This window comes from Leptosomus discolor, chromosome 5, assembly GCF_034619465.1.
Source record: "Leptosomus discolor isolate bLepDis1 chromosome 5, bLepDis1.hap2, whole genome shotgun sequence".
In the NCBI taxonomy this organism is placed as follows: domain Eukaryota; kingdom Metazoa; phylum Chordata; class Aves; order Leptosomiformes; family Leptosomidae; genus Leptosomus; species Leptosomus discolor.
The window spans coordinates 4,890,058-4,903,249 of NC_141395.1; the positions used below are offsets into that span (position 1 = coordinate 4,890,058).

At 41.5% G+C, this 13,192-nt stretch overlaps 1 protein-coding gene across 1 annotated transcript in view; it reads right to left on the reverse strand.

The window, feature by feature from the left end:
* ARHGAP15 (Rho GTPase activating protein 15) overlaps nucleotides 1-13,192 on the reverse strand; it is a 329,505-nt gene that overhangs the window by 273 nt on the left and 316,040 nt on the right. The gene's annotated exons all lie outside the window — the stretch shown is intronic.

Below are 13,192 nucleotides of genomic sequence, written 5' to 3' on the forward strand. Positions count from 1 at the left end.
GATTCTCCGAACAGGGATGTTCGTTTGCTTAAGTTATCAAGAAGAAAGGAAAAAGGGAGGGAAGACACAACTTCTGCCAACCCGATAAATGAGGAAAGGAGAGTCAGCCCCAGACAGCAGGATGTGCGTGGGGTGGAGGTCTAGAACCCTTTTTACAGTACTCTCATATCAGGGCACAACTCGCTGCTTTCTGGTGGGCGAGCCTTAGTTAGTGTGTATGCTATAAGGCAATACTTTCTGAACTCCTACATTTAGATACCAAAAAATAGGGATTGCTCTTTAAGGGAATCGAGCACTTTTGGTGTCAACAGTTTTGGTGGTTCCAGGAAGCCGCTTCCCTGCTTCTCTTAACACGGTCTCCAGCACTGAAAGAGTTGGGAAAACAAAAAAAAGCCCCTTAATACAGAGCTCATATGAAACACATTCCTTCTGCTAATTTAAATCCAATAAAGTTAGTATGGTCTGAAATGGATTGTGAAATTTATATAACTAAAGACTTTTGCATGCCTTATCCTGACACAAAGTTTCTTGAAAGACATTGAAACCACATACCTTAATGAGATGACTTAGAAAATAATGGTAAGGATTATAACCTTTGCTATCTTTATTACCCACAAAATTACAAGAGGAAGACTATTATTATTAAAAGTTGATCTTATGTCTATATTAAGACTTAATATTCTTGTGGAAATGACATTAAGGATGGAGAAGTCTGGTCTAAGAACAATATAGGTTTAATGGATGCAGTTTAGGTAGGCAGTTTTGCATAAATCTCTCCAGCGGTGAGTATGAACTAAGGAGAAATCCATTTCCCTCAACCCTTCAGAATACATAATATATCCTAGGTTGGGAAGACTAGTAAATGAAGACACATATTTTATAAATAAATTGGACAGCTCTACCGAGGAATGTGAACCAAATGTAACTTTAATATTTAAATATTTGAATTTATGGATGCTTCCTTAACCTGTTAGTTTAAGTTAAGTTTTAACTTAAATAATCCAAGTGGACTGTTGAACCCAAGTTCAGCTCCCCCCCATCCCCATATCTCACTGTCACTCATTCTCTTTTTAAAATCCAGAGAGCAGTTTAAAAATCATCATAGCTGTCTCCGTTTTCCCATACCTGTCGCTGAATTTACAGCAAGCTACACTAAAGAAAGTTCATGAGACGTAACGGCTTCAGTCATGTAAAAAGAAAGGTTTCCTTCATGTTAGCGGGTGGGTCGTGCAGCAAAGAGAATGGTCTTGTGGATTTCTGCCAATCTTGTCGTTTACCACATTCCTTGAACATCAACGCTCATGGTTTTTTTCCATATATAAATAGGAAGCATTACTTAGTTCTGCCTCGTGCTTGTAACCGTGGTGTCCATTGCACAGAACACTCTCCATATGGCACTAATCAGATTGGCTTGACTATTAGTTTCTTAAAATATAACATCTTTATTATAAATTAAAAAATAATAATTATCTTTCCTCTGTATCTGTGATATGTTAATATTAATATATCCTCTTTTCTCTTAGGAGTTCAGAAACTCTCAAAAGTTAGTTTTATTGCTAAGTGACTGTGTGGGTTTCTGACGGACGTCACACATCTTTATCACTATTAAAAATGTTTGTTACAGGGGTGACGAGGTTGTTTTGCTTAATGCCACTTATGCAGAAGAACAGGCATCAAGCTTGGGGCCTCCCTGTGAGAAAAACTTGATTTCTCTTGAGCTTATTACATGCCAGAAGTTGGAAACCTTACAAAGTAATTGCAGAGGGCATCAGTGTGGGGTAGAGATGCTAGTTCACCAGAGGGAAAAGAACCATACTCGGCAGTTGTGTCTTGCCTAACTTTAGAGATCATCAGTTTTAGCATCAGCCATGGCTTTGCAATGAAGTGGTGTTGACAAAGGACAGCATTTGTGAAGCTGGAGTAGAAACGCCTTGCGGTGAGAAGGAGGCGGTGGACCATAGACAAGCAGAGTCAGGGTGAAGAACAGTGATGGCAAAGCTCAGTTTACTGAAGGGAGAGGAGTATTTATCTGTAAAATCTGGAGCGAGATGTTGAGACCCCATGCTTCTGATGTAGACATAGAAAATGGAAGATGGATGGCCAGCCCCTCTGTTCTTTGCCCCCTTTCTGAAGCAGAATAATCCCCCTTGTTTTACCTGGAGTAGCCATCCTGCATGCAAAGCCCTGTCTGAGCCCAGGCGTTGCTAGCACACGGCCTGCAGTCACGCAGCTCTCAGGAGGTGAGGTTATGGCATGAAGCAAAGGAGGATGTGCACGGTGTGCACTGGTGATGGAGAGGAGCTGGCTGTCTGTTATGGTTCACTGATATGAAACGTGGCACTAAGAACATCCATGTATATTTGGGACCCCTAAACTTCATGCTAGAACAATAATTCTTGTATTGCTAAAATCTCCTGAAAATTCTTTATATTTTCTATCTGTTCATGCAGTTGTATTTGTTTTGATGACCAAAATAACAAAAAACTATAAGCCAAGAAAACTGGGAAGCATGGAAAGTCCGAGGTGTTAAATAATCTGTGGTAAAATACAGCTACTGGAGGGAAAGAAGGAAGGAATTCAATCCAGCCTGAATAAAATAAGTTTAGGACTTTATACCTTTTAAGATTAATTACAAATATTCACCAATGAAATTACATAACTAATATTTTTTTCACCTATCCACAAAAGAAAAAGTCCAAGCAAACCAAAACCAAATATGCACACTTGAAGCTATTACTGTAGCTGCTAAGTGAAATTGAGTTGTTAAAAGAGAAAATCCTTAAAAATGGGAAAGTATTCTTTTTTGGCAAGAAAAAGAGAAGAAAGAGTGATACACCATTTACAGTGTAAAAAATGAAAGGAAATGCCAGAGCTACTTTTTGTCAAGCCCAAATGGAAGGAGCAATGATCCATCAATTAAAGATTATTTTAGAAACAATCTGTAATCCAGTGCCACAGATGTTGGAACCGTATCAAGAAATTGTTGGGCGTTACGCTGTGCAAGGTTATTTTTTTTTTTTTCCCCCCAAATAAGTGAGTTTCAAGAATGGCTTCAGTCCTCTAAGATCACAAGTCAGGAGATGCAGAAAATACAGTTCTCATTATTGAGAAATGTAATGAAATTAATGATGTATTAAAACAGTAGAAGTGTCTGATAGGAGGGCTGTAGTGTCAATGGCAGATATATAAGCAAAAATACTTGGAATTTATGCTTTGGCTGTTGCCAAGGCAACCATAAGCTGGAAAGTGTGTGACTGAGAGCAGGGCAACTCTGCAGCTAAGAGGGTCATTGTATGGTGAGTTTGGCACTCTAGTTCCATTAAACTTACACTTTTCAAACTCTCTAAATGAAATCGTTATTAATTTTGACATTCAGATAGCACACTGGATTATTACTTCAAACACACTAGGTGTTAGGAAATGTTCTGTATCCATTTTTACCCTGTAGTATCTGCTGAGGAGGGGAAAACATTTCAACAGCGACTGATTCCTCAACATTTTAGGTTCCTACTGCACATAAAAAAATTAGAGAGAGGAGTCCGTGTACTTAGGGAGGGAAACCCCACTGGAAGGAGCACTGTTTTACTGGGGACTGTTTGAGGGTAGAGGTGAGCTGGAGCCTGTTTGAGGGTAGAGCTGTCCTCTGCTAGCTGTATTGAGAGCTGCACAGTCCTGCTTCCTTAGCCTTTCCAGCCTATGAGGATTTAAGTTTGTTCAATGTCAGGGGCATTTCTACGCTTAGTAGAACTGGTTTAGGCATGCCTCGTACTCTTCTACTGTTTTAAATTATATCTAAGGGTGACTTTTCAATAAGACAATCCTGCTGCTTTTCCATGAGCTGGTAATACAGACTATGGCTAAAGAGCAACACATCGCAAAATGAGGGGATCAGAAAAGTAAGAACGGGTCACCTGGTAAAATATTATGTCCCAGAATGGCAGGTGTAGGAAATGTCACCCTCTGAATTCAGTAGAGGACCAAGGGATGAAAGTAGGTTTTGATCTTATCAGAATCCTGCCTACCAGCATTATGCAGGTTATTTTATTTAGCTAGGGAAGTCACTGCCATGAGAGACAGAAGCCAAGATCTAAACAGAGGCCAAGAAAGATTAAAGATGCATGGGAATAAAGAAAACTCCCCAGGAAGGAGAAAATACGATGTCTTTGTGACATCTGTCCTCTTGGTGCAACAACTAACCTTACAAAATTAGGAACTGACTTCTTTCTAAGTGGATTATTCCATGTGTCCTGGTTTGGCTGGGATGGAATCATAGGCCAGCCATGCTAGGCAGGCTCAAGCCAGCCAGGGCAGCTGACCTGAGTGAGCTACAGGTGCAGCCCATCCCATCATGTCATGGTCATTATAAAGGAAGGAGGTTTACTGAGGAGAGGGAGCTCCTGTGAGGTTATGCTTGCTGGGATTCTTCCTGCTCCTCCCCCTGCTTTTGCTGAGGACTACTGTGCAGAACCTCCTGCTGACAGCGTATACATTTGGCTAAGTATTTTCTGTTTGTACTGGTGGTGTTTCCATTAAGCCTGCTGTAATTTCACCTATGGGTCTTCTCTTGTTTTTCCCCGATTCCCCTCCCTGGTTGGTGAGGGTTTATCAGGTGATGGAGCGACTCACAGTTTAGCCCTGGTACAGGCTGAACATAGACACCATGGCAGCCCACTTAGACAGGCTTTGTACGTTTGCTGAGCTGTGCTAGTGACCATGGTCATGGCCAGAGCTGCTCATCCTAATGGACAATAGGACTGATTTGACGTGTAAGTTCCTACGTGCTGCCTTTAATGAGTCAAAGTTTGCGCATCCCATTGATTCACTTTACCACTAACTGTCCTTGAATTACCTGACATCTGTTTCCTATATATACTGGGGCATATACAAACATAACATTTTAGCTGAAGGATTCAGCCCTGGGAATGGCTCAGCTGCCTTCAACTCACCTCAGCTATAATGCTATTAACAGGGCTTTTCACTGCACTGTTGTGGGCCGGTTTTTAGGCAGCAGTTTTCCGACTTTGGCTATTGCAGAGCTCCCAGTCAGTTTGAACATGTTAAAATTTGACTCATGATGAACAGTCTCTAGCTCAACATTTTATGCGCCTCTCCTTCCCAAATGCTGGTTCCAGGAGCTAAAAAATAGCAGGTATTACATACTTTGCGTTAGTGACAAGACATTTGGGAAGGAATCATCCAACCTTGAAATAAAATCTTTATTGAAAGCAATTCTACATCCATGCCAGTCAGATACATTGTATGATCAGAAGAGGTGTCCCAGGGGAAAGCTCAGTGCAGTAGACAGGGTTGATTACTTGGACCTCCTGTCAGTTCTTAACTCATTGGCAACAGCTGAGACATTCAGTACAACTTTGCTTTCTTTATTTGGAAGTAAAGTTAATATACTTACCTTAACTGTGCCAAATGTACTGGAAAATAACCTGATAATAAAACGTACCGTCCTACGAAGTGGTAATGTCTGTGTGTGTGTAAGCACATTTTGGCAGCGCTTTTGCAGATGGGTTTTTTCCGTGTTAGGAAGGAAGAACAAGTACAAAACGATGCACAGATAAACTATCGGATTTCTTCTCAATCTATTTCCTTTCCATTTATGACCTGTTACATACCTCCCTGAGACACAGCATATTACTGCAACATCATTTTCTGTGGTAAACTTAGTTCAGTTCAGCCTGAGTAGTTGTTCTTCAGGAAGAACTTGGGTGGTTTTTGGTACTAAAAAGACAACTGAAGTACAGCTTTGAGGGTCTTCTTAGTACACAAACAACAATAGGTGTCCTATAACAGGCCAAAGCCTTGCAGAGATATCCATATCCAGCTGGATATACCAGCTTAGGGCAGACAACAAAACACTCCCGCTGTGGAGGAAGAGTGCTGAACCCCATCTTGAGAGACTTATAGAAATAATCCGTGGTAAGTGAGCCCCTCATAGCATAAGCTCTGTTTGTGTAAACTGTTCAATTCATTGCACTGCAACATAGATAAACTTAAAATTTAGTAATAAATTGGGATCCTTGATATTTTATGAATGCAAACTAAACCCCATTATTATTTATGTACTGGCTTTATGGGTAATTTGCTCAGTTGCATTACAGTGGTATTCACCAGCTGATGAAGCTAAGCAAGTGCAAACATTATCAATTGAATCTTCAGCTTGTTGTTTGTGAAATCTGTATACTGTGTTGGGAGGGGGGAGCTCTGTGCGTTTGTAGCTATGACCTGAGGTTTAGCCTCATACAGGAGCTCCAAAATACTACGATGTCTTTCCTTTTCAAAATCTGCCATGTGGTTTCTTCTGCAACAAATATACACAATTCAGGGATCTTGGTGGACTAACGCAGTTTTAAGCTATTTTCTTTTCCTGTGTAAAATGCAAAGGTATTTTAAATTCCTGTTTGCCCCATAGGTTGAATTTGAAACAATAGCTATCCAAGACCGGTAATAGAGAAACCAGGTCATGGCGTATGATACGTTACGAGAGGGGTCAGAAATAGTTCAGACATACTTAAGGGCTTGCTTTTGCTGAAAATAGCCTCCATGGCTCCTGGCCTACAGAAACTCCATAGGCTTCCTGTGCTCTGCAGCTGTGGGTTCATGTTACAGCTCTTTGGGAAAAATCCCTTCTCTTCAGTTGCTCTGGGACACAAGAACAAGCACTTGATGCTGTCGTCTTCTGCAGGCTAGCCTTTAAATCTGACCGTTGGATGGCTATATATAGTACCTGGACAGCTGACAGGGACCTGGTGGAGAATGGGCTTCCTCAGGGGATCCCCCGCATATCTCATAGCACGAGCCCTTCCCTGGATGAACTGCCTTGGAGTCTAGCCCTACATGAAAATAGTAACTGAACTAACTCCGAACATCAGTTCACGGTTGGCTGAACAGACTCTGAAAAGCTGAAGTAAGGCATTTATTCTGGCCTAGCCTGGTTTAATCAGTTCAAAATAAAATCTCCTCACCATTGGGTGAACTTTGCTACCCGTATGGTGTCCTTTCTGAAGAACGCGTGTGCTCTTGCCTTTGTGCACACCTCGCATAGCGCCCGTTTTGTAAAGAAAGCCTTCATTTTCCAGGTGACTGAGGCCAAGATGTAAAAGCACATTTAGGTATCTCTAGGGACTCAAGCCTCTACAGGGGCTTCATTCAGGAATGTGCTTTGGAGAAGTCCTGCTTGTTCTTCTGCACAACAGGAGATGTGCTCCTGCTGCTGTCCTCAGCCGTGACTATATGAAGAGAGCAGGGTAATGTGGTACCTGCATCTTAGCCTTGGGATCATTCCTTTTTGCTGGCCACCTCCTGTCTTAGAGCATCTCCAAAAGCAGAGGGTGTCCCAGCATGGCACGGACAGCGAGCGCAGGAGCTCATCTCCATGCTGCAGTGGCCCCACTGAAGAGCCTGGTGTGGGCAAAGGCTCAGGTCCCGCTCCCCCAAACCATGTTCTGCCAAAGAAATGGATTCAAAACCTTTCCACCAAATCTTCTGTATTACTGCAGAAGTTCCAGGCCTCCCTTTTGGAAAACTGCCCCAACTGGGTGTCCTGCTATGTTCTTCCATTTACCGACCACCAGCACTCTGTCCTGCCAGTCTGGCTTGGGTTTTAATTTTTTTGTGTGAATCCAAACAGGTTCTGACTAATGCTCATAAGACTGGAAGGATGAGGAGGTCTGGCCAGTCCGTGTTATCACAGTGCGAGTTGCTATTGAGCCTGAAGTTTGCCTGTTGGGGGACAAACGCTTGGTAGGAGTCGGCAGAAGGCCACAAACTTCCTTAAGGAGCATCTCATACTCCTCTGGCTGCAGCTCTGCGCACAAGGCATTCATCTTTGCCTTCTCCAGCAGCCCTGTAGCAGTGTATATATCTGAAACAACAGCGAACCCCTCTTCAAAAGCCACACTACCACGGCAAGCACGGGCCTCTCCTTGGGGAGAGGATGGGAGAGAATAAAACCACCCGTGACAGATGTTAGGCAGATGCTAATGCACTTCTTAGAGGTGTTTGGATAGTAGAGTGATAAAGGCAGTGTGAGACTACATAGAATAACATGAGTACAGACAGAGATATAACACATAGAATCCTTAACTGTATTTTTGGCTGCTGGTGTAACTTTTGCTGTGATGGTTTTTCTGTTTTTCTTTAAATTCTAGTTCTGATTTTTTTTTTTTCTGCAGAACAACTACCTTATTGTAAAGACCAACCTTTCAAAAGTCCTGGATCTGTATGCTTTTGTGGCCTGTGTGGCTCAGAAGGCAACAGATAGTTTTACATGAATAAAGCTTTAACTTTTTAAATTGCTTAAATGTTTTCGTTCAAGAATGCCTGAAGCTACGTTTCCTTGTAACATTAAAAATAAAAAGCAGTTAGTAACAATCTCCCTTAAATCAAGAGTTGTAAATATAGAACCTTTATCATCAGCACAGCACATCCAAAAATGTCTTTGTAAAATAAATCAAATTATATGAGTTAATTGATTCCAGGCAACATCAGCAACTGCAGGTGGAAACTGAATAACAGGATGTTTATTAATGAGGGACTATTAATCAAAATTGACAATATCAATTCCTGTTTCTTTTATTTGGATTCTACCTGCAAAATCCGTGGACATACTTGCTGAATTTTTAAGTAAAAATTTAAAAGTAAAGAAAATGCTAACACTTGGGATTTTAGCTCTAGATGTAGGGCTATTTGTTTAAACAGCGAAAGGATATCCTAAATCCAATTTGACAGGCAATGCCAAAGATGCCAGTGGTAATTAATTAGCACTTAATTTAGACCACAGAACAACAGGATATGGAATTGGTGCTCAGTGCCATTTCCCCTTAGGCTTCATCTCATGAGGGTCAGGAGTACGGCTGTTGCATTGAAGGTCAGTAAATAAATTGGGGGAACACATTGACACTGGACTTTTCATGATAGATATCCTTCACCCTTATTACCGCCTCTGGCTATCGCTGATGAGAAAAGGACTGCAATTGTTCTATGAAGAATGCTGTACACAGGCTCCATTCGAGCAAGGTAGTGTTTGAGCTCGTGCGTCGTACAGTAGCGGTGCTGGATGCTTCCTACGGGCAGAGAGCTGTCTCAACTTTGTATCTGGGCTGGAAATAAACTTCTAACTGTGGCATAGAAAGCTTGAGGAACTCTGACAGGCGAGAAAATTCACTTAAAAGCAGTCCTTAAGTTTGTTAGATTTGTGAGCTTAGCTTTAGATTAAGCATAATTAAAATCAATGGAAGATTTTAAAGTCAGGTTAGAAACTAGGTCAGCAAGGGAAAAAACACATTTCCTTATTATCCTCTTGTCTTTGTCTTAATAATATTTGGTACTCCTCCATGAAGCTAAAGGCTCTTAATAAAGGTGGATTAATGTTATTAACAGCATGGTTGTCTGATGGGGACACCGAGGCTTTGACGTGCTTAGTGATGGACAAACAAAAAGTACGTGGCAAATAAGCAGAGCCACCAGTTCTGCTGGTAACCCTGCTGGTTTTTAACTCGGTGAAAGAAGCCGCCCTTCTACAACACACCCAAAGCAGAGGGTATCCAGAAAGCGCCCAGGAGACCCTATGGAGCCTTGCTCACAGATGCACATAAATTGCATTCTTTGGTTCAGATTCACTGGTAAGGAAAACAGAAAGATGATGAGACTCAGTATTATGATATAATCCTCCTTTCCCCAGTAAACTTAGTGCATCTGCCAGCCACTGCTATGCTCTTTCTTCCAGTAATCTCTACCCGTCGTTCAAAAGAGCGGCTCAGGTGGAAGGATGTCAGCACTGGCACTGATACTCGGTGTCGTTACAGCTTTTTGAAATCGCTTCTCACAAACTATACCCCCCCTATGCTTAAGTAGTCCAGTTCCACCATGGCCTGCAGGGTGACGAACAATGGCAACTTCAGCAGTTGCAGCAGGGTAATTCTTCTTACTGCACACCCTAGATGTACTCCATGAGCACGATTTTATCCCCTCGGTCCCCGGAAGGGCTGTCTGCATTGCTACGTCAAGAAAACACTGGGTTAGACAGCAGTCCGTGCTCAGAAAATGTATTTTGGAAGCCCCAGGTTAACAGTTATTTTAACTTTCACTTCATCGCACCCTTTGCAGTGACAGTGAGTGAAATTTTGATTACTGTTGTAGTCACTGACAAAACTCCCAGCGACTGTGAGCCAGAATGGAGTCAGAATTTCACCTTATATAAGCTTAACTTTTCTCATTTTGGATGATATCTACTTTTACTAAGTGGAATTACTGCTTTTGACTATGTTCAATCTATAACCTCTTGCAGCCTTCAATTACAGCCGTTTTGTACTACGATAATCCAGTTGACAGCAAATAACTCAGCCCTGGATATGACAGGTTTACTTTCTGACTTAAAGCCCAAAAGTGGCAATTGGCTGGAATTACAACCTGGGATGTTGAACTGTAGACAACCTGCTTGGAAATGCATCTTTGCCAGTGAGTCTAGAGCGCCTCGTGAAAAACTTAGTTTCGCTATCAACACATTGTTTTTGTCCGGCGTCATGAATACATCATTCAGTTTTGTGAGCCAGCCAGTAATTTTTGATGTTGAAATCGGAGAATGTGGCAAAGAATTCCACGAAAGTCAGAGAACAAACTCTCGCTAAATTTTTCCTTTTCTGTGGGCTTGTATATACATAATTACTTCATAAATTGTTTTGTTTGAAGTCTTTTTAAATAATGAAAACTTTTTTAATATTGGCCTATTAATTGTCCCCAATATAAATTTCAAGGGGTTTTAACCTATACTGTCATCATCTTGTTGTTTAAAATGAAGTCTTTGTGCAGTCTCTGCCCAAGAGAGATGATTTTATATGGGATCTGACCCCAACCAGGATTCTTACTCTTTCAGGTTCAGTTCTGAGCTCTCCACAAGCTACTATTGCAATATATATGCACTGCATTTGTATCAGATTTGAAAGATGCTTTAACATGCCTCCCAGCATCACGATTGTTTCAGCCCTGATATTGAACATGAGTAGGATGAATGTATCTCTTAAATGCACTAGTGAGTATGTGCCATGAGTCTTTGATTTCTTTAAACTTATTTACATTTTACTTGCCCTTGAGCAATGAATTTACTATGTCAGCATTGTCTTTTCTACTTACGCTTTGTCTGTCTTGTCCACTCACCTTAGCTTGATGTTTATTTTTTGTGCACGTGTATAGTCCATTGCACTAAATGCACGAACTGCCTGGAGTGGAGGATTTTCCATATATTGTGTCTTTCTAAGATGCACCCTTTGTAGTACTGCAAGTTCTGCAATATTGCCCAGCTTTAAACTAGCTTTGAATTTTCTCATTAGTTCCTTTTTAAGTCAAATACCCATTCACACGTGTACTGGTCTCAGATGACTGTGGTCTAACTGCCTTAGATGCTTTACAAAAGTCTTTATTCTCTATACAGGCAGCCCTACCTCTCTCAGTAGCTGTGTTCCTTTCATCTTTGAAGCTTCAAGTGACCAGACTTGCCAATATCTGCTTTTGTCTGACCCTGATCAAAATCCACAGTTAGAAAAACTGGTGAGAAAACATACATGAGTCTCTTAGACCTCCTAACCAAAATCACGTTTGACAGACGATGAAGGATTTGGGAACAACAGGTACAATCTTGCTGTTGCTATCAAGGCATACTCATCAGTCTTGGGACAGCTCATTCGGTAAGCAGCTTCCAGGACATCAAATCTCTCAGTCATCGCTTAGCTAGGTAAAATGCCTCAATGCACCTATTAGAGTTGCAAAGAAGCATTTCTGATAGTGCCTGCCCGCCAAATGGGTCTGTCCCTGTATGGCCTTGCTTGTTGACGTTAAGTGTAGGCATGCTGTTCTTGGAGATGCGGGTTAAACGCCTTGCATGTGATTTTTTTTCCTTTGCCTTGAGCCCCAGAAGACCACTGACATTGCACTATCTGGCTCTCAGATAAAACTAAATTCAGGACACTTTTTTTGTAGACGCTGTATGGATCTTTCCCTACAGCAGAAAATGTCTAACCTTAAGTCAATCGTTGTAAATGGATTTACAAGCTGAGCAAGTGCCTCTTCACTCTAATGTGAAGAGTGATGGAAACCTTCTAGCATGTAACCCAGAAATGTTAAGCTGTTCCACACCATAGTGGTCAGGTGAGATTCAAAACATTCATCAAGGTTCAAAATTTGCCTTGAGATAGAAATCTCGGCTCTGACACTGAATCCACAGCAGCTGCAATGACTTCCACGGGGTAGATGCTCTGAAGGAATTGAAAACTCATTCTGTTGATGACACATTCATGCAACAGTTATCCAGATATGGAAACATATCTGGGTTGTCCTAGCAGGTGGTCTTACGTTGCCTGCTACTACTACTGCCACAACCTTAGGGAAAATCCTCTTTGGACTGAAAATTTGAATACGGACAAACTCATGTTCATGGTAAACTTTACTTAATGGAAAGCTTCCATATGCTACAAGGTCGTCCCATATGCTACAGGCTACTGGGGTCTTCAAGATTGCTGATAGTATTTGGTGAAGGCCTGGGCTTGGCAACATGGATGGTAATGATCTGGGAAGTGGGAACAGTTTCAAGGCAGATGAAGTGCTATCCTGAGGTGGTTTGGTGAGGCTGAGTCTAGTGCTGACACAGAGAACGTGGTGTGAAAGGTTCGCACTTTGTCCGTGAAGGTGCAAGAAGAGCTACAGAAGACAGATTGGTGGGATCTGTAAAAAATACAGAACTTTTCTGAATTCCCTTTTCTTGGCTCATCTCCATGGCAAGAGGTCTTCTTTCAGAAGACCACAGGAAAGCTCTGGAGAGGATGTGGCAACGCTGTTTAATAGCGGGGCTGAGATGGGTGTAGAAACCCTTGGCTTAGAAGAAGTAACCAGTTGCATCTTGTGGACAAAGGGAGGAGGCAAGTTGTCGCACGCTTGGCTGGAGCTAGCCACTCCACAGATTTACGATTTTACATTGCACCATAATGCGTAATGTATGAAAAGATAAATATTTTCCATTCAGCAACATCTTGCTGCATTTTCATCTAACTCTATAATTTTAATTATAAAGTGAACATAACCTGTATCAAATTATGATTTTGTTAACATATTGAATGAGGACAAGAAAAATAAATACCAGATTTTATACTGTACAGGCACATGAAGGTATAGCAAAAAAATCTGGTTTCCT